A 25,901-nucleotide genomic window follows, 5' to 3' on the forward strand; every position below is an offset into this window, starting at 1 on the left:
GCCGGCTCGGACGTCGGCCGGTCAAACAAGGTCCGCACTGCCTGTGGCTGAACCAGGACAAGGCAGTGAAAAATGGGCTACTGGTTCAAAGCGGATGAAATGGACTCGGACTGATAACACGGACCTCATGCAGCGCTACTTTATGAGTGAACCTAAAAAGTGGGGCTACATGGGAAGGATGCGTCAACTGTGGATAAACATTTGCCCTGAATTGCCACTAACCACTAAGCAACTTGTAGCTCAGAGGAGTAACATAATCAAGCGGCACCTCATATCGGAACTTGAGGTAGATAAAATTAGCGAACAGTTCACCTAAGTAACCTCAAGCAACGAGGAGTGCATATCAACACACACTGTTATGCATACATGATCATGTGTTGACTTACAGGTTGAAGAAGACATGCACTTTGACCTTGACCCAAGGGGGAGAGAGCTTGCGGAAAATATCATCAACAAGATGTCAGCTGCTAATGATTATAGAAGCAGGGTACCACTACGGAGAGTTAGCAAGGCCATACCCAAGAAGCTGTTAGAATACATTAACTTGGCACTGGAGTCGATCTCAACTGAATCAGTCAGTGAGACTAATGCCTTAATCTACAGTACAGCAACCGTCATCTTGGAGGAGATGGATATTAAGCCACTGCCAACAAAGCTTCAAGCCATTCCATCCTGGCAGCTGAGGCTAAAAAATAAGATCAAGGACTTGCGCAAGAAAGTTAGTAGGCTCAGTGAGAGATCTAACCACAGTTTGGAGCGTCCAAAAAGGTAAGCCACAATAGAAGCTCTAGAATCTGCCAAACAGCAGCTAGTTGCACTCTTGGCACGACTGAAGCGGTACACCAAAGAGCGGGATAACAAAAGAATGAACAAACTGTTCATCAATAATCCATCTAAAGTGTATTCCCAGTTCAAAGGTGAACTGCAGAGGCCAATGTTTGAGCCTCCCCAATCTAGCACTTCAAAGTTCTGGAAGGACATCTGGGAGAAAGAGACTACTCATAATACCACTGCAAATTGGCTGAAGAGGCTTAAAGAGAGCCATCAACACACTGTGGCCCAGCAAGGATTCACCATCAGCAAAGTGGACATCAAGTGCAGAGTGCAGCATATGAAGAACTGGGCAGCATTTGGCCATGACATGATTCAAGCCTTCTGGTTGAAGAAATTGACATCACTTCACACTAGAATGGCTTAGCAGATGGAATGCTTAGTAGAACAAGGTGACCATCCAGAATGGCTGACCAAAAGACGAACTGTACTTCTGATAAAAGATCCAAAGCAGGGGCCAATTCCCAAGAACTATCGACCAATATTGTGCTTGCCCACTACTTGGAAACTGCTCTCAGGAATATTTGCAGACAAACTGGAAGAGCACATGAGTCACTATATGACCAGTGCTCAGAAAGGAATTGGGCGCAACACCCGAGGAGCCAAACATCAGTTACTGGCGGATCGGACGGTCTGTCAAGACAGCAGGAAAAGGCAAACCAATCTTGCCTTGGCTTGGATTGACTACAAAAAGGCCTATGACTCAATTCCCCACAGTTGGATACTTGAGTGCCTCAGTATGTACAATGTTCACCCTGCTCTTGTGGCATTCATCAAGATGTCAATGACCAAATGGAAGACGGAACCGGAGGCTAATGGCAAAAAGCTGGCGAGTGTAAAAATTAAGCGAGGCATCTATCAAGGTGACTCCTTATCACCGCTGCTTTTCTGCATATGCCTAAACCCTCTAAGCAATATGCTGGAGGAGACTCAATATGGGTACCAGTTTAAGAGTGGCACCAAAATAAACCACCTCTTCTACATGAATGACATCAAGCTGTACGTTAACAAAGAAAGGGTCATTGATTCGCTAATACACCTCACTCAGGTATACAGCAAGGACATCGGAATGACCTTCGGTATTGAGAAATGTGGAAGGCTAATTCTTAAGAAAGGCCATTCTATGCTCACAGATGGCCTAAGAATGCCAAATGGTACCATCAAAGATATAAAAGAAGGGTACAAGTACTTGGGGATTATGCAAAGCAACATCAACCACGAAGCCGAGGTACGTCACAAAGCCATTACCGAATACAAGAAACGCCTTCGGCAGGTCTTACGGAGCCAGCTCAATGCCAAGAACCGAGTCATGGCAATAAATACCTACGCACTGCCAGTAATAAGATATCCAGCAGGCATAATAAAGTGGACTGAGGAAGCCATCAAAGAAACAGATATAGCAACTCATAAACTGCTGACCATGCATCGAGCACTCCATCCAAAATCTGATACTACTAGATTGTATCTCGATAGGAAAGATAGCGGTAGGGGACTCATAAGTGTACAGCAGACAGTGAAAGAGGAGGAGCAAAGCATCAAAGCATATGCAGCCTCCATGGCCATTTCAGATAAGTTTCTAGCTGAATTTCAATCGGCTGCTCTTACAACGAACCTACGCCCTGATGATGAGGAAATTGACTGGCACACGAAACCTCTTCATGGTGCTTACCACCAACAAATATCTAAGGTTGGCGATCTTCACCAGACATATATGTGGCTGAACAAAGGAAACCTAATGGCCAATACAGAGTCGCTAATCATGGCAGCCCAGGAGCAAGTGCTCCCAACAAGGCAACTCCAAACAAAAATCTATCACACTAGAGACGATCCTAGATGCAGACTGTGCAAAGATGCACCTGAGACCATCCAACACATCATCAGTGGATGCAAGCAGCTAGCAGGAAACGCATACACTGAGCGGCATAATCATGTCGCAGGTGTTGTGTATAGAAGTCTATGTGACGAGTATGGCCTTAATAAACCACAACACTGGTGGGAAGCTCCTGGTAAGGTCAATGAAAATGACCGCGCTAAGATCCTCTGGGACTTCTACATCCGCACTGACAAGCATGTCCTAGCAAACTAACCAGATATAGTGGTGGTAGACAAGGAAAACAAGAGGGCTACTATAATAGATATAGCAGTACCCAATGACTACAATATAGACAGCAAAGAAAAAGAAAAGGTAGAGAAATATCTCCCTCTTGGAGAAGAGATTGAAAAATGCTTGAATGTAAGGACAACTGTAATCCCAGTAGTCATTGGGGCACTGGGCGCAATAACACCGGCGCATAAAATGTGGCTTGCCCAAATACCAACAACAATGAACTCAGGTGAGTTGCAGAAAAGTGCGCTATTGGGAACAGCTAAGATCTTGAGGCGAGTGCTCAAACTCCCAGGTCTCTGGTAGGAGACCCGAGTTAGAACAGAATTTACCACCCATACGGGGTATCTGGGGTGAGGAAACAATTTTTATTATATATATAGTATCTGCTCTAACTCGGGTCTCCTACCAGAGACCTGGGAGTTTGAGCACTCGCCTCAAGATCTTGGCTGTTCCCAGTAGCGCACTTTTCTGCAACTCACCTGAGTTGATTGCTGTTGGTATTTGGGCAAGCCACATTTTATGCGCCGGTGTTATTGCGCCCAGTGCCCCAATGACTACTGAGATTACAGTTGTTCTTACATCCCAGCATTTTTCAATCTCTTCCCCAAGAGGGAGATATTTCCCTACCTTTTCTTTTTCTTTGCTGTCTATATTGTAGTCATTGGGTACTGCTATATCTATTATAGTAGCTCTCTTGTTCTCCTTGTCCACCACCACTACGTCTGGTTGGTTTGCTGTATATATATATATATTTATCTGTATATATATATATATATATATATATATGTATAAAAATCCGCAAAGATTTGATCTCGGAACCTATTTATAAGTCGACAAGCTAATTCATTAAGCTATACAAGGTACACTTCATCCATTTGGCAGATGGTCATTATTCGAGTTAAAATACGCATAGTGCCTCTCTAGTTGGCGCAACATCATTAAAGCTTGCTCTCACGGCTCTTATTAGTAAGTTCAGCAATACATATACTAGCTTACTCAAATTAGCCATTAATGACTATTTAACCTGCTACTGTTTATAAACTGTTTTTAAAACTGACATTCGGCTATAATCTATATATATATATTTTTCAAAGTTTGTCATCGTTGTATATGTCTCGCTATTGATATTAAAATTCTGGAAATAAAATTCCGCGTTGTGGTGGATCTGAACCCACGACGAATGCATTCGCATGTTTAATCCATTGTTCGACCACTGAGCTAGATATAAAGGCATTTTGATCAATGATGTTATCATATTCCCTATACCGTATGCACACATTAATTATTTTAGTATTGCGCCTATGCGCTACAATGCCCTTGTTAAGAAATATTTTTCGTAAAGTTCAATTACTATATCTGAGGTCAAGGCCAATTTTTCGCTCGCAGACAATTATATTATCTCCGTAAGAAGAGCCTCAAAATTCTCTCTCCCTTCAGTCAGACATAGACAGTACGATCGCATTTTTACATTTGTACCAGTATCGAGAGGTACCGGTATCATTGTATTCAAAGTTTTGATGGATAGCTTCTGCTGGAACAAAAACCTTTTATATACACACACTTCTATGTAAGAATTGTTATTATTAATTCTACTTGTTCAGAATTTTTACAGTTTTCTCATTTCAAATTAATTGTATCATTACCAAATCATATTTTATTGCAATCGTAGCAAAACAGACTTAATTCAGCTATTACTTGCTAATTATTTCACATTTGCACCTGAACCCTTTTATAGTTATTTTATTTTTTCTAATTTATTCGACATGCCCCAAACATTTTCCTCATGATATGAAATTTGAAAGTTACAGTTGTTTGACAAAGTTTGAAAACCTTCGAAGTTTTTTTTACTTTTTTCCAAATTTATTGCAACTACGCGAAACACTTTTTTCATGATATTGATGATTTGAAAGTTAAAATGGCAAATGTTGTCATATGTTAAATACAAATCAATTTTTTGTGCAAATACTTTTATATAACTCTGGCAACGCCGGGTAGTACAGCTAGTATATATATATAAATCTCAGTGTTTGCAGGTTGATCATCTCTTGTTCATGTGACCAGTTATAGCGATTAAAGTCTAGCAATGAAAATTCTGCTTTGCGCTGGATTTGAACTCGTGACTCCCAGTTCTCCACAGATGTACTTTCTATTACACTAAGTGTGTAACTTGCGATACTATAGAATAATTTTACACATCATACTTATTAAACCTGACAATCTTTAATGTCAATAGGTCAAAATAGCACCCTTCACACTTCAGTAGTACGCTTAAAGATCATGATTGTGTGAGAGATCATGATGCAATCTATTTTTAACGCTGGCTTTAGAAGAACAAAGTTGACTCTTATTATAGTAACATTAAGTTCAAGTTACTAAAATTGATTAGCTAAAGAAACTTGGGCAATTTGAAAATAAATTTTCTATGTAAAAACCTTTGATTACAGGCGCAATGTTGAGCATGAAGGTAGTTAGCAATAACTTGCAGTCATCACTTCACACTGAAGCTCAACAATAACCTGCGTCAAAAGTAAAAATCTAAAATTTAAATACAGATTAAGGGCACATTTGCAATTTGGTGACATTGGCATTTTTGTAGAAAGAGGTACATTTTCGAAAGCATAAATATTGCCCTAATATGAATTTTGAAGTCAGCAGCGGGTAGCCCTGACCAGTTGAAGTGAACCTATTCTTTGTGAGATCCAATCACTGATCAGTATAAATAGCAATGAGAGCATTTGCTTCCATTGATCAGACTTCAAATAAATTTTGATTTACAAAATATATTTTGGTAACATATTGCTAATCTTTTGCAGACGTGACCTTGAACCTTGAATAAAGTTGAGCTGCCTTTTTCATAGTAATTTTTAGGCCAATATTAGACTTTTCCTTGAAAGTGTGAAAAAGATAGGGTCTATGTATTTTACTAAAATGATTACAAGACAGACGACTGTATTCGAATCAGGAGTAATCTTCACCTGGAATAATATTGTCATTTCCAATGCCTATGCATGGCTACAGAACTATTGTCATTATAGTTACAGGTATGTTAGTCGGACTTATTGAAATACTGCTATGAGCCACACAGTACATATGATCATATCTCCTTCGTTGTTGAAGGCTTTTTTACACCTTTGTTAAGCATAGCATAAGCTTTACTACACTAAGAGCCATCTTTTCGAAATCACAGGTGGATGTTGGGAAAAACATTGCCTTTTGTGGGATTTGAACTCACAACATTGAGTTTGATAACCTACACTCTAACACCGGCACCAGTCGACCGCCTTATCTTAATAATCAAGCAGATTATTGCAGCCGATGATCTTTCCAGAATTATGAGGAGGACTGTTGAGGACTGCCAGGGTAGTACTAGTGTTTATAAAAAAAAAACATTATGCAACAAACAGATATGCATTGCCAAAGATTTTACAGTATGTGTCTTGATTATCACTATGCACTAACTCAAAGATCAGCAGTGTTTAATCTATATAACTCTCAGTGCTTGTCTTTTTGTCTTTTTGTTAAACCCTGCGTCCAGTTATAGCAATAAAAGTTTAGGAATGAGAAATCCACACAGCATAGGCTTTGATCTGGAAACCTCCACATTTAGAAATGGCCAACTTAATCATTCAGCTACACAGAATAAAATGAATTTGTTGGGCAAATAGTCATTGCATTGGTTAATATACTCACTCTTAATGTGCTTGCTTAGGGTTAACAACTATTATTGTTGACCGTTATGCGTAACAATTTCTGCGTAAAGATTCTAGTAAAGCTTTCCAGGAGAGGTACTCAAATTCATTAGGTAATTATTCTATTCCTTGTGCAACACCAGGAATTTAGATAGTTTTACTATATTAAGAACAATGTCTGTCCCTCGGTCCAAAGCTAGGGTTAAATATTAGGATAAAGAAATGCTTTCAGCAGGGCTCGAACTCATAACATTCAGTTTGGTGAACTGATAGTCGAACACATGCACCAATCGACTGCCTTCTAGTTTTCAAAATAATTGTGCAGCTAGTCTTTACTGTAATAAGACAAGAGTTCATTTGATTCCATAGTTAGAGGTTTACTGTAATAAGACAAGAGTTCATTTGATTCCATAGTGAGAGGTTTACTGTAATAAGACAAGAGTTCATTTGATTCCATAGTGAGAGGTTGTAGTACAAGAATGCTTTGTACGAGATTCAAATTTCTGACATTTAGTTTATTGTATATTGTTCATTGTATTTTGAATGTCAAAGCGTGTTGCTAGCAAATTTCTAATCAGTGTCAGAGTTAAAGCCTATTAAGCTAATTCCACACTCAATGCGAGTATTACAAAATGCTTCTTCATGCAACACGAATTTTCTTTGTATTTTAGTTTTTGCTTACCATTAGTTGAATGTGCTTCGAGGATTTATATTTTTCTTTTAAATTATATCTGTTTAGCTTTTACATAGTTCTGAATTCTTTTTTGTTTTTGCTATGCCTCTCCTAAAGGTAATGCTAGTTCATATACGTGTTAAACTTATTTTTCAATCTCCTTCTGACCTCTTATCTTGAAAATGGTCTTTTTAGGCACCGCTATGACTACTTCAACTATCAATGCCAACCCATAAATATTTAAAGCGAGTGACAGTCTACCTGTAACGGATAGTAAACTTGATGACAATATCCAGGATCCAGTAAAAAGCCGAGAGATATTTGATATTCTTAGAAGTGAGTGTTTTAAAGTTAAAATTTATTAGTAGTATTCCAGTGTGGTTGTGAAAAAGGTTAAATCATTTAAAGTAACTACCATATAAATGAGCAATATACGCTGTTAAATGCATGAGTTCTTATGATGTTCAATTGTACATAGTAAAGCTAAAAGGAGTCCTATACACCTTTTAGTAGCTAATAGTGTTGAAATAATTATAATCATATTCATAATTAGTTCTAGTAGCTACTCGATCAGCTTTTTTTCTTTATAAAATTCTTTATAATAAAATTTTATGCTATTTTGTAGTAACAAATAACAAATAAGATTAATATTATAAGATATACAGTAGTTTAATGTAAAACTAAACCACAGCCTGCAGCACCCAGCTTGACAATGATCAAGGTCAATCAGCGAGCCAGTAGAAAAACAAAAGAGAAAATAATGAGTCATCGTATGCTATTTATAGAACAGTGGAGGCAAGTTCAGCCTAGCAGAAATTAAATATATAAAGATAATGTTGATATATTATTCTAAATGCAATATTAACATATAATTCTATTTTTGTATCAGACAAATTAATTCCTAATTTGCTGCAAATCTTTAAAATACTTTAATATGCCTGGCAACTTTTCCAAAAACTTTGTGTACAACTACAGCAATAAATAATTCAGAGTACCCTTTGACCTTAGAAGAGCTCAATGTCATTGAGAACTCTCATGTAGAGATAATCGCATATGGTAACAACTATGCTATATGTAATGTTGTATAAATGTGACACTTGTCTTATAAGGAAATTAGGCTTTTTAGTAGGTAATATTCACATTCGGTTATTACACTTATCAGAACTGTTTTTGCAACAGTAACAGCTCACTGGAATAAGCAGATGTTTTTTAGAAACAATTAACTTTTAGTTATATCTTGTAATGTTCATATCAAAAGTTACGCTATTAATAAGTTATATCCGTTATTACACATATCTGAGTTGTTTTTGCTACACTATTAATTCAACTAGTTAATAGTTTTTTTTCTGGAAACAGTTACCCTTTAGTTGGATCATGTATAGTTCATATGAAAAGTTACTTTATTCTGAAGTGTCATCAGATACAATTTTGTTACTAAGAAGCTAACCAGATTAACAACCAGCTAATTGTTGATGTGAAAAATGAACCCTACCACTGATAGCTGTTTTTTGTCTCCATGACATTCACTTGCAGGTGGATGACGATAATAACTATGTATCAATACATTTCTCTCCTATAATTCCCTACTGCAGCATGGCTACCCTAATAGGCCTATCTACTCAAGTTAAACTTATTAGGCATGTTATATGACACATTGAGCATGAGAATTGTAAGACATAAGTTTTGTAGAAATTCTCTTGTTGTCGTATCTAGAATCGATTATTGAGCAGGTTTCTTTTGAAAATATATTGTGTGTTTCGTCTATTTCTCTTTTTATTTTCTTTGAGTTTAATCTAGCGTTTTATCCGATAACATTGCTTTACAGGATAACGATCTTTGCTTCTTTATTTTTGATTTTTTTTTTGGAGTGTCTGTTGTAGGTCATTGCCACGCCGATTTGATTTGGAAAAATTACTCACAGCAGCCACAGTTCTGAAGATGTTGTCAACAAACAACTAGATGGCAAAAAAGACTAGCAGCAGCCTTAGAAAACTCGCAGCTTTTCAAAGTGGTCAATCAATGCTTGTTCAGAAAATAGGACACTTTTATTAAGGGTATTTTATGAATAACACCATTTATCTTCTCATCTGTTTTACATTTGTCCCGCTAGTTACCCTTTTTTATTAACACACATACTAGTGTATTTTTTACATTTAATAGAGACTTAAATTCCCATGTGAACTTTTCTTTAAATTCAATTCATTATAGCTAAAAATGCGCAAAAGTTTCCTCCAATACGTATTTTATTTTAACAGATTTTGTTGTCTGAGAATAAAGAAGTTGTTTTATATTTTGCAATCTGCCAATGCAATTTTTCAGTTAAAGTTCACTGTTGGTTTATCAGTTAAGTTGTCTTTCAACCACCAAATTTCACAATGAAAAATTCTGAGCTTATGATATTAAGAATTGAAGAGTATGTCTTCATTGCATCACCCATCCCAGTCAACTTTCAAATGATTCATTCATGACTCCATTTGATAGTAGCATTATTTGTATTAGGCGCCGCCAATGTCAGCGGAAAAGGCTCACAAGTATCCTCAGATATGTATTTCATTTTTACAGTTTTTAATGTCTAAGAATAATGAAGCTGTTTGATATTTTATTCACTGAATCAACACTATCAACAACACTAACTACAACACTATCTAGAATACAATCCACTGTATTCATTCTGTGGGAATAATTCAGCCACCTTACACTATTATAAAACCAGTCATGTTGTCTCCTCACTATGAACCTGTACAATGAAAATGTCTGAGGTTGCTTAACTCTTCAACAATTTGAAATTGTGTTTTCATAAATCAGAAGTAACACATCTATTATTTGAATTGTTCACTCAGAACAACATCTTCATTCCATTCAACATAATTAATACTACATGCGCTGCAAATGTCATATCTATGGGTTTAGCGACTCAGGGTTATTATGCTTTCTTGATGTTTAATTTTGGGGGTAGCAGGAATTAAGTCTCTGCTACCAAAAAATACACACCCCACTCGAGTTATCCCATTAGAGATAATCGCGGCGTCAACCAAACCAAAGTGCAATGGTGTGGCCTCTTCCTGGGGAATCCACCTTCTTGATCACGGATTTCCCTGTGCCAGGTACGTATGACTTGTACTCTAGACATTTTTACTGACTAAAATGGGTACAGTTTTATTTTAGTGTAATAATAATAATAATAAGGTCAAATATTAAATTTTAGACTTTTACCATAACTTAGTTGATGTTGCATAATTTGTGTGTAAACATCAAAATTAACAAGTAAACTACCTTAACTGCTAAAAATGTACCATTTATAAAGTTGTTATTCTTTGTAATAAGCAAGGGAGACAAGTCAGAATCTTTCTTTAGGGCTACCTCAGCAAAGCACCGTTGCATTTTTAGCTCCTCAATTACTAGCTCAAGTTTATCTTGCGATCGACAACTCTCCTCATGCATTGCTATTATAGTTAAATTTAACTCATTGTTGATTTCAGTTTTTACCAGTGGACTAAATTGGCTCTTTATAAAAACATTCAGCAGCTACAAACATTTTATAGGTAAATACTGGATGACATGCTTTGTTTATAGGTGTAATGAATGTAACATTTGCTACCCGAAACTGCAGTGCCTTAGTGACATTAGGTAACATTAGGTAAGGTGACATTAGGTAGTAAAAGCCTATTCATGAAATAATCTTTTAGAAAAAGATGAGTGCGGTTACGTTGAAATATTTTGCTTATACATGTACCACAAATTTACCGAAGCTAACAATTTCCTGCATCAGAATCGGGACTGAAATAAGGAAAGGCAACTCCAAAGTATGTAACAAACCATGATTATGATTGCACCAGATCTCCCCTTTTATGATTTAAAAGTGATACAAAGTAAATGCCTTGAAATGTAAACACAAAATTATGTAGAGTTTGCACGTAGATTTAATGTTGGTACTGACGGTACATTGTTGAATTTTGTTTATGCTGTTGGTTTTTATGCTTTATTATTTGGGAGTTGTTTTCCTTCTGCTACTCGACGAGTTACTAAAAATATGTTAGCTGCAATAAAAACAGAAAGTCAGCTGATGATAAATAAAAGCTGAAATAAGGAAAGAAGCGCGTCTACACAAAACGATTAGCTTAAGGTTCAATATATCCTACATTAAATACTATAGACTAAAACACAACATGGTATTGTAGTAATACTAGTTTAATGTGGTGAATAAATAAATAAGGTTGATACACTAGTTAAGTCATAGTAACACGCCAGTGAACTTTCTTGACAGGAAGCGAAAGACTAATCTATTTTTCACATAAAGTTGAATATAATGTCGTTCCACAATAAAGCCAAGGTAATACAACCAAAAGAAGACAACTACTACATCAACTACCTTAATACAAAAGTAAAAAGCTGATATAGGCATACATTACGCACACTGAGCATATAGGAGGCATTATTAAAAAAGACCAAAAGAAAGCATTCTAAACTGCTGCATGAAACAAACATAATTATATGGTTTGAACTGACCATAGCAAAATTAATATGTGTACAAACTCTAACAACTGGTATACTATCAACTTTTTACAAATCCATGCACTTTACACCTTTACATGTACGAGTGCTGGAGTGGAAGATTGATGAATGATTGTCAGAAAGTGCCATAGGTTGATGTACTATTGTGGTGTTAGATTGATTTTTATGCTTAACTAGTGCTGAAATGCATGATTCATGGAAAAGGGGCAGAGGTTGATGGTCACTACGTATATCACCAGTTGAAGTGTGTACTTCATGCGAGCGTCCTGGGAGGTTTTTAGTCACAACACCTTCTCTATCGAGATTTTTCATGTACATTTCATCACCTCATAAAAGTGAAGATAACTCTTTAGCTCTTTGATGGCTGCCAAAACTTCTCTTCATGTAAAATCTGTAATTTTGCTCTCTTAACCTACTAACTCTGTGTTAGAAAAAATTGGTGTGAGTGTTTTTGGAACAACAGCTATGGCTGATCTTAATCGGTGTATCATAGGCTGGCAAAGACTTTGTGTATAGAAGTTTTCCTATATACCAATAGCGCTCTATACAGGTTGAATGACTTGTGTAACAGATTGGTAACTCTCCGCAAGGTACGCTTTGCTTCACATTTAGCATGTAAAAATTCATATGAGCTAGTTATACTGATGTAATTGTACTTTTCAGCAAACCTTTTGAACTGTTGACTATTGTAGTAGTACTGCTGAGATATGTCAGATATGACAGATTGTGGAATACCATGACAAGCGAATATGAACTTCAGGGTTTTATTCTCAGTGTCACTATCAGTTCGATCAAGTTACATCCCTTTTATATGCCTAGAATACAAGCCTTCAACTAGTATATAGTCTTTGTTTTAACAAGGAATTATGTCTGTGGCTACACATTGTCATGGGTGGTCAGGAAATATTGATGGTTGTAACAGTTCAGTCAGTTTGAGTATATTTGGAACCTTTTACATGATTTCACCACTTATAGATTTATTAAACTACATGTATATTTATTAAGACCGAAGGTTAACTTAAATATCAGTCAATCAAAAATTTGGAAGGACCTAGCCAAAAGCAAAGAACAATATTATTGCTAGCCAAAAGTGAGTAGCGGATCAGTATTTATACCCTGCACAACATTACCGACTTGCTTTAAGCAACTGCAGCTGTGCCTTTTTTTGTCAGCATCATTTGGTCATGTAATCTTGTTTTTAAGACAAGATTTCATTTTTGTCAAATCATCTTGTCTTCCAAACAAGATGGCATGGGTCTGTTATAGATACACAACTACATGACATGTCAAACCCCCATGACATCTATGGTTATGTATCCCTCCACCCTTATCGTATTTACATTTGTTTGACTTGCACTGCTTATGACTACGTATGTCTATAGTTACACTTGGTAAACACCCTTGACCGCCATACTTTGACTCTTTCTGTGCTACCGGTCGTAAGGCTAATTCCTTATTGGTTTATTTTACATATTGACTGTTACATACCGTGAAACCTGTATTTGAAAGCCATTTCTATTTGAAGGACACCTTTATTTAAAGGTCACTTTTACTTGAGCAACACTTTGACAGTCATCAAGCTAGTTAGTAATCAAAAGTCCCTAATTAGGCATACTGTACTCAAATACCAGCGATTTTGATAGACTTTGAATTTTGTGAACCAACATTACATGCATTGATCTGCAACAAACATGTGAATAAACACTCCTGTATCGTGGTACCTGGAGGTTGAGCCTACTTTTTTGAGGCCTTGGTCTGCGATTAAAACTCTCCTACCGCATATTTTGTGTTAAACTCCCTCAGATCACTATAAGAACGTAGCTATTAACTTTGGCAAACAAGTTGAGCAGACATGAATCTGAAGATGCTAATCGTAAAGTCATTCAAGGGGTGCGGGCTGACCAACGCTTTAGACGGCTCTGAGGATAACAAGGTTCATTGTTTCTGGTCAGCCGGCTCTGGTTAAGACTGAACCGGAGTGTCTCCAGCAAGCGCGGGTTAATGCTGGCATTGCCAATAAAAATGACATTCAACTATTCGATGCTGATGAGCAAGTTCTAGAAAATCACAGGAACCCCTGCAATAGTGATGTATCATTTGATTTTCAGCATTAAACATTTCATTACATACCAGTAATCATCCTGTTATTTTGTATTATATGTCTTGTATTATATTTCTCATCTTATAATTTTATGATGGTTGTTATTTTATCGTTCGTTGTTTGTTAAATTAGCGTATAATATAACTTGATGTTGTGTGTTATGTTATAGCGCATTATTCATTAAATGAAATTTAACTTCTTAAAATCATGAGCTGCTAGTTGAAAGATTGAACTCTGCATCTTTTTATTGAACATCACTTCTACTTAAACGCCATCATAAAAGAAGGGTTAAAAAATAGAATGGCAAGGTGTACAAATAAAAGTTTTACAGTATATCAGTTTAAATTCAATATTAACATGTAATTCTATTCTTGGTATCTGATAAATTGATTCCTAATTTGTTACAAACCTCCAAAATATTTTAATACACCTGACAACTTCTCCAAAAACTTTGTATATAGTTAGAGCTGCACAACGATTATAAAAGTAATCGTGATTAATAACTGGTCTTAACCAGTTAATCTTCGATTAATCTTAGAATTAATCTAGCAAAAACCTGCATATTCAAAAGCAAATAATACAGCTACATATAAGTTAATTATATTTGAGACAATTGTTAGCATGACTACATGTTATGTACAACGTACATAAGTTACAGTGTAATAATTATTATGAGTATGAAAACAGTCTATGAAAGTCTATAATTAAGTCAGCCAAGAGTTGAGGCAGCACAGTTTATTCACATTATCTGAATAAAGAGCTACTCTCTTCCTACATACAATATTGCCAGCTTTAGAGAAAAGCCACTCGCAGGGGACAGTAGTAGTAAATATTGTCTGCGACAGCTGGTGATGATTTCTGCGCAGTAGGATGAGAATCAGTTAAATTATCTTTTAATGATGATGTGCTGTGGTGGTAGGCAAATTCTTTCTGGCATTTAGTGCACTTCGCTTTCTTGTTTACACTTCCAACAACGTATGGAAATGTGCTAGCTAGTACGGAAGACATTTTTCTGCTTTCATGTTCCAATAAAGTGTCAATCTTATATTGCTAATATTCTAAAGCTGAAATATGATTGTGATTTTTTGAAAAATGAAAATACGTGAATAATTTACTTTAAAACTTTTTTAAAAATAAACAAAAAATAGACTGTGAGATACATGTATTAAATAATACTGAAATCGCTTTTCTTGCGATTATCTAGAAACATGTACCAACAGCTAACAACATGCCCAGGGCTGATACTCCCCCTAAAAGGCCCATTAGGTTCGGCCCAAAATCACGTTTTAGGGGGGTTTCAGACCATGAGGCACTGTCAGTGAATTTGCTACTTTAGGGGTGGTTTCCACAGCCAAGCTAGTAAAAGGGCCCATGCTCATTAAGGTTTTATTCAGCCAAAGTAATACCAAGAAATTGCACCGAAATTCCAGTCTTCATTTTAATACAAATCACATTAAAATCTACATGCTTGCTGACGGGAAACAAATGGAAAAGAGACAGTCGACACTGAATCATCTTAGCAACCCTTTAGCAATATACTCAGAACGAATGATATGATATTTCTTTCATTGATATTTACTATGTTTTCCTTTGTAAATTAAAATGATGATCTGATGGTTGATGTTTGGAATCAGTTTTATTAACCCTTTTTGCAGGCTTAGTGACATTTTGTCGTTTTGCGATACTGACGCTAGTCGGCAGAGCAACTATTATGTCGCCACACCAACGGTTTTTATAAATTGATTTATGGTTAGCTAATTGCCTGTTTTTGTTTAATTTTTTACCAATAGTAAACTACAATATATCAGTCTCTGTTAGCAACAAAAAATAAGTCGTTTGCAGTAAAAAAACGATCGTTTTTGCAATACTAAACAAACAAAAAATTCGAAATAAAAACGTATCTAAATAAAATTGGGAATTTTGTTTGTAGGTTTTTTCTGCTTTATTAATGCATGAATCATATTGGATGTTTAGCAGGGCTTAGAACCTGGGCGCCCTTTAGAAAACTCCCAGTGTTTAGGGGGTGTATTTCAAATTGACCAACCAGGTGATTGGGGGTACAATATCCAAATTCAAATTGACCAATCAGGAATACAATATCCAAGTCTGGGCCTATCCAGGTGGGTGTTTCTTTCAGAGTATCAGCCCTGGGACAACATGGCCACTTATGGCTAGATCGGCGTGGCGCGTGTGCGTTGTATTGTATAAACAAGTTTAACGTTAGCGACTCACTTTGTGTTTTCATAGTTGAGTGCAAAATAATTGTGGTTGTATATAATTGGTAAGAAAGTGCTGCTTGTCATAATATTTATTTGTTAGTCAATTAAATGGTGGTAACCTGCTATGTTAGTGTTATATATTGAACAATACAAAGGAACCGCATCATGATCACCACCTCGGTTGTATTTTATTTGAAGATTAATTGGCTCAACTTAGTTAATCGTGTATTTGTATTGATCGCATTAATCATTTAATTAACGCGATCATTGTGCAGCCCTATATATAATTATAGCAATAAATGATCCAGAGCACCCTTTGACCCTAAAGGAGCTCAATGCCATTGAGAACTCCTATGTGGAGGTAATCTCATATTGTAACAACTATGCTATATGTAATGTTGTATGAATGTGACAATTGTATTATAAGGAAATTAGGCTTTTAGTAGGTAATATTCACATTCGGTTATTACACATATAAGAACTGTTTTTGCAACAGTAACAGCTCACTGGAATAAGCAGATGTTTTTTAGAAATAATTAACTTTTAGTTATATCTTGTAATGTTCATATCAAAAGTTACGCTATTAATAAGTTATATCCGTTTTTACACATATCTGAGTTGTTTTTGTTGCACTATTAATTCAACTAGTTAATAGTTTTTTTTTCTGGAAACAGTTACTCTTTAGTTGGATCATGTATAGTTCATATGAAAAGTTACTTTATTCTGAAGTGTCATCAGATACAATTTTGTTACTAGGAAACTAACCAGATTAGCAACCCGCTAGTTGTTAGTGTTTGAAAAATGGATACCTACCACTAATTGCTGTTTTTTGTTTCCATGACATTCACTTGCAGGTGGATGACGAGAATAACTATGTATCAATACATTTCACTCCTACAATTCTCCACTGAAGCATGGCTACCCTGATAGGACTCTCTACTTGAGTTAAACTTATCAGGTATGTTATTTGAAAAACAGCATAAGAATTGTAAGGTTTTCTAGGATTTCACTTGTTACCATATATAAAAAAGGTTATCTACCAGGTGACATTGAAAATATATTATACGTTGCGTTGATTTGTCCTTTTATTTATTTGAGTTTAATCTAGCATTTTACCTTATAACATTACTTTGCAAGAAAACGATATTTAACTAAGTTAACTAAAAATGTCACTCATCTGAACCGGGACTAATATCAAATAAGGAAATGCAACTCGAAAATATTCTACACAGTGCAATTATGATTGCATCACATCTTCCCTCAAACAATTCAAAAGTGATACATCAGAGACGCCTTAAAATGAAAACACTAAATTCTGTAAAAAAAATCTGCATGTAGATTTAATGCTGGTACAAAAAGTACATTGTTTTGTTCTGTTTATGCTACTGGTTTGTTATGTTTTACTTTTTGAGAGTTGTTTCTTCTCTGCTACTCAATGAGATATCAAAATACTTAATCTGCAGTAAAAACAGGAAGTCAGTTGATAATGACAAGAAGCTGAAATGAGGAAAGAAGCGTGTCTACAAAATACGATTAACTTGAGGATCAATCGCCAGACCATGTCTCTGTTAACCCCAGAGTATCCAGCCAACTCAAGCTTTTTACCAGTTACCTTAGTTTAGGCCAAGTCACTTTATAAACATCAAGCACAGATTTTTGAGTAAATATTGTACACCAAAACACCACACACCATTGTGGTAATAGCGGTTTAATGGGGTCAATATGCCAAATAGATAAGATCAAAATGCTAGCCAAGTCACAGTAACACGCTCATGAGCTTTCTTGACAGGAAGCGAAAGGCTAATATATTTTTCACGGAAGAATTTTTCACATTGCATCAATGCAATCTACATGTACAAGTACATGGCTTTCATACAGCATGTGTCAAACCAACCCTTCAAAGTTGTATCTTAATTTTTGCATTCTGTCTCCTGTGCATTATGGTTGAGTCTTGCAGCTTACAGGGCTTTTAACTTCAGAAATTACACTCCAATAATAAGTATTGATTATAACCAATCAGCTATTTAATATTTAATAGCTGATTGGTTGAATATTTAACAGCATATTTAATAGTATAATATTTAATAGCTGATTGGCTGAATATTTAACAGCATATTCCCACGACCAAACACAACCAAACACGAGCGTTTGGGAGTTTTGTGATAAATGCGTATGCGCACACAACTACCAAAAAATTATTCACCAACAGCCGTACCCAAACCCTTGTACCGAAATCTCATCAAAAATTTAACCATTTTTCTGTGGAGTCGTTTAAGTATAATAACGATACAAAACACATATAAACCCATTTAAATATGTTATGAAGTCTATGAAAAGTTGAGACAATATCCTAAAACTTACCCATCTGATCAGATAATACATAATTATACAGATTAATTTGGCGTAAAATCGCCATTGAAACCTGACAAGCCTTTTTTAATCCAAATTAAGACCGGTCAACAAAACGCCGATAAAGCCGTGCGGCAAATAGTACAACTATGAGGCAGTGTGCATTTCACAAGAAAAACGTGCGCATTTCACCAGTCTATGGCATTGCCCAATTGCCGAAGGTTTCTATAATTAACGTAGAAGTACTGAAAAAGTAATCGTTTCTTTTTTGTCGATATTAAAAGTAACTCTGACATTTTGGACACTTATAATGAGTACTTTGGTAATCCAACTGATGTCCAATGCAGTGACAGTAAAGGAAATGACGATGATATTTTTCTAACGATTCTTATAAAATTATTATAAGATTTAATTATAAAAATAATCATTCAAATTTATAAGATCAAAGTATATAGTGTCCAATGGTGTGCAATATGTTACTGTTATTATTTTTCTAAAGATTTTGTGGATGATACTATGGCTGTGCCCAATATCGTGGTACTGCCAAGCCGTTTTAATATCTGCAAAATTAAGTAATAGGCCTACATTTTTATAGATATACAGCTATTTCTATGACAACCAGCTAAAATCTGTTTAGATTTTTAAATTCAGCATAATTGTTTGGATATAAATACAGAAATCTAGCTAAATATCACAACTTCTTGATATTGGTTGCTATGACATTTTGAAATGTAAATAAAATTGTGCATTGGTTTTCATTTCTCAAACTTTAACACCAGTTTTCTCAGAACTATGTTTTCGCATTAATGGTAAACATGCATTCAGTTTATTGACCATCAAACTTGCTGTAATTAAGCTTGAATCAAATTTTTTTTGCAAAATAACTGAGAATTTTCTCTTTCTGCTAGTGTAGATAACTCTAAATCTCACACACCCGACTTAACCATGGTTTCTGTGATCATGACCCATTTTTTCACTTTGGTTACAGATCGCTGTCAAAACCATTCTACATTCAACACAACCAACTTTCAAACTGTGTATATTACACAGCAGCTTGCCATTTTATTTCTAATATTGCATTTCTCCTATTGCAGGGGAGAGATATAAACATATAATATTTTCCTTTCATTATTGCTGTTTGTTGTACATAACAACACCCAGTACATTACAGCTACCATTGCAGCTACCATTGCAGTTCTCATATTGCACTGCAGTGCCATTTGACTGCTAATATTGCATTTCTCAGCCAGCAGTACCCTTTCTTTTTTCCAATATCACTTTGGTCGTGGGCTGTATGACAGGGGAATTTCTAGTAGTATAATATTTGATAGCTGATTGGCTGAATGTTTAACAGCATATTTAATAGTATAATATTTGATAGCTGATTGGCTGAATATTTAACAGCATATTTAATAGTATAATATTTAATAGCTGATTGGCTGAATATTTAACAGCATACTTAATAGTATATGAGGTTACCTTCTCTGTGAACCCTTAATATTAAAGGGTTCACAGAGAAGGTAACCTCATTAGTATAAACCACTGCAGTAGAAGTTGATGAGATAAATCGATAACACAAAGTAGACATTGAGTTTACCCTTTGTAGCAGTACAGCAGTAAATAAAGGTACTAGCAGCTATACATGACATTAAAGAGACAGAGTTTCAGATTTTGAAAAAGACCTTGATAATTCGATTACTGACTAGAGCACTAGTGTAGATAATAGCCATCGTGTCTATGGAGACCATAATCTGTATAGTAGGTAGTAAGTAATTACTGGTGATTCTGGTTTATAGATAAGTGTATGTGACTAGTATTATTCCTTATATGGTAATTCTATTTTGTGATATTCGTAGCTTATCTATGTTTCCTATTCTATGCATATTAATTTGTATTTTACTAGCCAGCTCTGTTTTTTCTGTTGATAAAGAGTTTTCTGGCCTGATAAATTGATTCAGTTTTTACTTTATTTTGAAGTTATTTTCAGTAATTTTTTGTGATAGCATTCAGTATGTAAACATTCATAGTGAATGCGTTTTTATTTGCCTGCTGGTAATCGCTGTCAGTCACCAATTTCTTAATATTAATTTAAAATTTGATGAGTTTCGAAGTAATTTTCATATTGCTACCTGAAATACATGTAACTTAAATGTTGCTGTGGCTTGTACAAGAACAAGATAGAATTGCTTTCTGATTTAGGCTACATTAGTTAAGCAGGTGTGCTCTGTAGATTAGAATTCATGGTATAAGAGTATATTGGCATTTTCATGGTATTCACGGCACATTTCTTTTATCGGAATTGGCAGAAAATATGATAACTTAAATTGCAATTACTCACATAACTGTGACAAACATTTTAGTATTAATAATACATCACAAATAGATAAGATTCATCTGTAAATTGAAATGCAAACAAAGTAAACCAGTAACATGATTGGCTGACTATAAGAACTTATTCATTCAGAATAAAGCAAGCTAAAGTCATCATCATTCTAAAAGTTATTCACTCTTGCAATCAAAATATATTGCAGTAAAAAAATATTACAATGAAAAGTATTACAGTAAATGCACTTATTAGGTTGTGTTTTGTAAACCCAATAAAACTATCTAAAATCAATCATAAAAATTGGTATGGATTGCATAAAAGAAAGACTAGTGGTTGTGTACAAATACATCCACTGAGCTGTAATGAACATTACTTATAGATAGGTTTTCCCTAATAATGTGTCATACCTCCATACACTTCATTCATGATGACACTTTTGATCAATGCTCCAACTCTTTTGTTAGGGTCAATAACTTGCCAGTGTCTTTAGCGTTTGCCTCAGCTGTCAACTTCAATTAAATGATACTCGTCATTTGAACAGTGAGTATTTATTAGCACCTGTTTATAATAACATATTATTTCAACATGGAATGTATCATCTGTCTACTTATTTACTAATTCAATCATGTATACGCTACATAATATGTAAAAAGCTATATATCATTTGAACCAGGATATAGCTTAAATTCCTTCTTGTCAATAAGTTGCGACCAGCCAAATAACCTCATTGGTCTATTTCTATTCAAGGTTTCTTTTTCATCAATGGCTCTCACAGCAGGCTCCTAAAATAATTCTAAATTGTCCTTATTGTTTTCAGTCACAAATTATGTGTAATTAAAAATGGATTGAACAGAATAATTTTTCATCAAAAAATTGCGAATACTATGAGATTTTAAGTAAGAATATAAAACAAAATGTTATATAAAAAGAAAACTATATCAGATATTTACCTAAACCCATCAGAAACTTCAATAACTATTCTCACTGCCTAACTCTTTCCTATTCTGTTACTCATTCATCAGGTAATTTATTAGCAGTTGTGTTCTCCTGCATTACATCACGACTTCAGGCGTACTGAGTTTGCATAGCACCTTTGTATTTTTAGAAATGTTTTTCCTGAGCTGTATGTAACTTTTTTTACTGTTTAGACAAAAGATCTATTGACATTTCATGAGAATTAGCAATAGATCAGAGCTATCACTAACTTGGATGCTTGAAGATTGCAGATATTAACGGCAAACTGTATTCAACTAATAAAAAACAATAATTTAATACATTATAGTAAATTATTTTGTATATATCATATCGCACTAATCATAGCGTAAATTCAACCTGAAAGTGTATACAAAAGTGTTGAGCTTTTCTGTACCTGGTGCAAGCTACTACTACTGCTGCCTATTCTCTCTAATAAATCTAACCAATGTTAAGTTTGGATGATGAGTTTGGAAGAACATGATGTACTAATCGATTTGTATAAAATCCTTGCTTCTCGAAATTAATTGTGTCAAATCCTCCTTAATTTGCAACTTTCATGCTTTTCTTGGAAAGAGAGCTAAACAGCATGTGAAAGTCAGACTGCAAGAAATATAGACTGAGTAATAACAACTCTTACATATATATGTGGTACACATTCAGCGAATAAGTCTGCAAACATAAGCTCTGAGTTGAACTAAAAACTTGGTTAATGTTAATGGATAATGGTTATTTTTTAAGGCATGCTCGCGAGTTAAGAAACATAAAGCTTTGTTTCATGACTGAATGTGAAAGTTTAATTTTGCAAGGTGTGTCGAAAGAGTTGTTCAAAATATTTATCAAAACAAGCTCGAGTTGAAACTCTTCCGGAGTGCCGGTGAAAAGAACCCATACCTCAATTTTATGGTTGCAATCTTGAGAATTTATATTCTATGTATGATTCTTTGCGTAATCTATACATATATATTTCTGAAAGTTTTTTTTTCTGTATGTCCAGGTATAACTATTAAAATCTTGGAATTAAAATTTTGCAATATGCTGGATTTGAACTCAAAAAGATCATAACCACAGGTTAGTAATCCAATTGCCTAGCCACCAGTCTACAATGGCTTTTACGATTCATTGATTTTATTATATACTGTATACATTCTTTTTTCAATAGAACGTGCTTAATGATGTATTAATTAAAACTTTATGAATTACATTAACTCTATGAAGCGTTATGCTTTTTTGTGTTTTTGTTAACTTCTATTTCAGATTTTTTGTAAAGCTCAATTGCTAAGTCGCGTTCATGGTCAATACTTTTTACGCGGACAATTGTATTACCTCAATAAAGAATAGCCTCTACACTCTCTCTCTCCATTCAGTCAGACAAAGACAGTCCGATATCCAATTTTTACATTTGTACTCGTGTCGAAAGGTACCAATATTGTTGTATTCAATGCTTTGATGGATAGCTTTTGCTGGAACAGTAACCCTTTTTATACCCACACACTTATATGTACAAATTGTTTTATTAATTCAACATATTCAGAATTTTTATTTTTTTTCAGTTTGTATTAATGGTATTATTAAAAAATCATCTTTTCTTGTAATCGTAGCAAAACAGACTTAATTTAGCTATTACTTGCTAATTATTTCACATTTACATTTTAACACTTTTATTTTTGTTTTACTTTGTTTCCTAATTTATTTGATCTGCACAAAACATTTTTATTACGATACAAAATTTGAAAGTTACAGTTTGTTTACAAAGTTTGAAAACTCTTACAGTTCTTTTATTTTTTCTCTCAATTTATTTAAACTGCACAAAAGACTTTTCTCATGATATGAAGTTGGGGAGTTAGAATGGTATATGTTGTTATATGTTAAATAAAAATAAGTTTTCTGTGCAAAGACTTTTTATTACCTGGGCAACGCTGGATGCTCACTTAGTATGATTATATGCATGAAAGAAGTATGTTTCCATGTGCATGCTTTAGCCTATGTCTATGGGATGAAGTAAATGATTTCGTTTTCTAATTTAAGCCTTTTGCTGCCTAACAGTCATGCGCACCACTGAGCGTACAATTACTTGGAAGGAAGCTGTTGTGGCTAAAAAGAGTATCAGTTTGTTTATAATACAATTAATAAAGTTTAATGTTGATAGTGCGTAGCAACGCCTTTTGTTTTTTGTAAGTAGGAACTTTTCTATGCTAACGATGATTATAACTATTTGGCTCTATAGTAGTAATTTTAGCTGAGACTGATATATTAGCACAAGAATACAAGCTTTGTTTTGTTTATGTGCTAACCCCAGGTATTTTTTTTAAATAAAAAAGACAGTTAATACAGATATTTAGCATGCGAGAGCTTTGCATTTAACTGTAAAGACATACGTTTTCTAGGCCTTCTCTAATTCTGAAGTGTAGAAACTATTATCAAGCGGGTGACTTGAAAATATATTGTGTGTTGCGCCGACTTTTCATCTTATCTTCCTTGAGTTTAATTTAGTATATCATCTGATAACGTTTCTTTGGAAGATAACGATCTTTGCATCTTTATTGTTGCACATTTTCATTTTCTACTTTAGACCATTAGCATATCGATGTAAGGTTGATGTGAAAATAACTCCTGGCGGCCACAGTTCTGAAGACGCTGTCAATAAACAACTAAATGACAAAGAAAGAATAGCAGCAGCCTTGGAAAACTCGCAGCTGCTCAAAGCAGTCAACCAATGCTTGTCCGAAAAATAGAACCATTTTATTCAACATATTTTGTGGATTACACCATCGCTTTTTTCATTCGCTTTATATTCGTCCCACTTCTACTAGTTACTCTTTTTTATTAACGCACACACTAGCATATTTTTTACATTTAATGTAGACTTAAATTCTAATGTGGACTTTTTTTGAATTGGCCATAATAGCCAGAAATGCTCGCGTGTTGCTTCCATTTTGTATTTTATTTTTTACATAATTTGTTCTCGAGGAACACAGAAGTTCAATATATTATCCATGAAATCAACACTATCCACAAGAGCTGTACAGTATTCATACTGTTGCAATAATTCAGTCACAGTACACTATTGCAAAACCAGTTATGTTGTCTCCTCACTACGAACCTGTAAAATAAAAGTCTGAGCTTACAATGTTTAATAATTTAAAAGTGTTCTTTCATTGATCACAGTAGCTTTTGTGTACAAGTCTCATTTCTAGCATGGTTCGTTCATATAAAGCTTTTTATTTACATTAATTAACACCGTACTACCTGCGAATGTGTAATATCTCACACTCATTGATCAATCTTGTTATGGGTTAACTACTTCAATAATGCTAACTTTTTGGGAAGACGGCACAAACGAATGCAGCCTCCCACCACTATAATAAATTACACACCCATATTATCCACATATGGGATAATGGCAGACCTCAACTAAACCAAAGTACAATGGTAAGCCCTCATTCTTGGAAATCCACATTCTTGATTATCGATATCTCTGCACCTGGTAAGTACCAGTTATTAATTAATTGGCGAGTTACCCGAGTAAAATGAGTTATAATTTATTATCAAAACTTGCAATAAGCAGGGGAGACAAATCCAATTCGCCTAATTTTAGAGGATACGCACGAATGCAGTCCCTCACGACCAAAAATTACACACTCGAGTTATAGTCTGGTTGCCACTGAGCATTTTCGTGTGACCTTTTTTACAAAGTAGGCAGGACTATATGGTATAGCATGTTTTAGGTTTAACAGGTAGATCAAAGCATTTCTTACCGTTTTCATCACGTTTACAATTTTTAGTCCGTTACTTTTAATCACTTGCCGTTGTTTATTAGCTGTACAATGCCGAGCAATCTGCCATGAGCCCAGCTAGTAATCGATACATGTGACACATGCATATTGCATAATTTCACTGATGTAACAAATATCTTTACTAATAATAATGGCTAATAATCCTCTAGGTTAAATACAGAGCGATTTAGACTTTCTATTACTAAATTTCAATTGCTATAGCTTGATATACACTGACATATAAAACATACAACACACAGACTTTGAGATATATGTATTTATCTATTTTTTGCATTTTTAGGTATCTTTAACATAATTACTTCAAGTACCTGCAGCTTAATTGTTG

The 25,901-nt window shown here is 34.8% G+C and overlaps 2 non-coding genes and 2 pseudogenes across 2 annotated transcripts; 2 read left to right on the forward strand and 2 right to left on the reverse strand.

The window, feature by feature from the left end:
* The first annotated feature begins 1,201 nt into the window (after positions 1 to 1,201).
* On the forward strand, positions 1,202 to 9,338 carry LOC137397415 (cytosolic iron-sulfur assembly component 2B-like; annotated as a pseudogene).
* Positions 9,339 to 10,255: 917 nt separating this feature from the next.
* On the reverse strand, positions 10,256 to 10,412 carry LOC137397829 (U1 spliceosomal RNA). The gene has a single exon (XR_010978877.1). It is a non-coding gene; the product is annotated as a U1 spliceosomal RNA (small nuclear RNA).
* A 3,252-nt stretch (positions 10,413 to 13,664) lies between these two features.
* Positions 13,665 to 24,514, forward strand: LOC137397416 (cytosolic iron-sulfur assembly component 2B-like; annotated as a pseudogene).
* A 593-nt stretch (positions 24,515 to 25,107) lies between these two features.
* On the reverse strand, positions 25,108 to 25,274 carry LOC137397831 (U1 spliceosomal RNA). The gene has a single exon (XR_010978879.1). It is a non-coding gene; the product is annotated as a U1 spliceosomal RNA (small nuclear RNA).
* Positions 25,275 to 25,901: the final 627 nt, after the last annotated feature.

Source organism: Watersipora subatra, chromosome 5 (assembly GCF_963576615.1).
Source record: "Watersipora subatra chromosome 5, tzWatSuba1.1, whole genome shotgun sequence".
NCBI lineage: Eukaryota > Metazoa > Bryozoa > Gymnolaemata > Cheilostomatida > Watersiporidae > Watersipora > Watersipora subatra.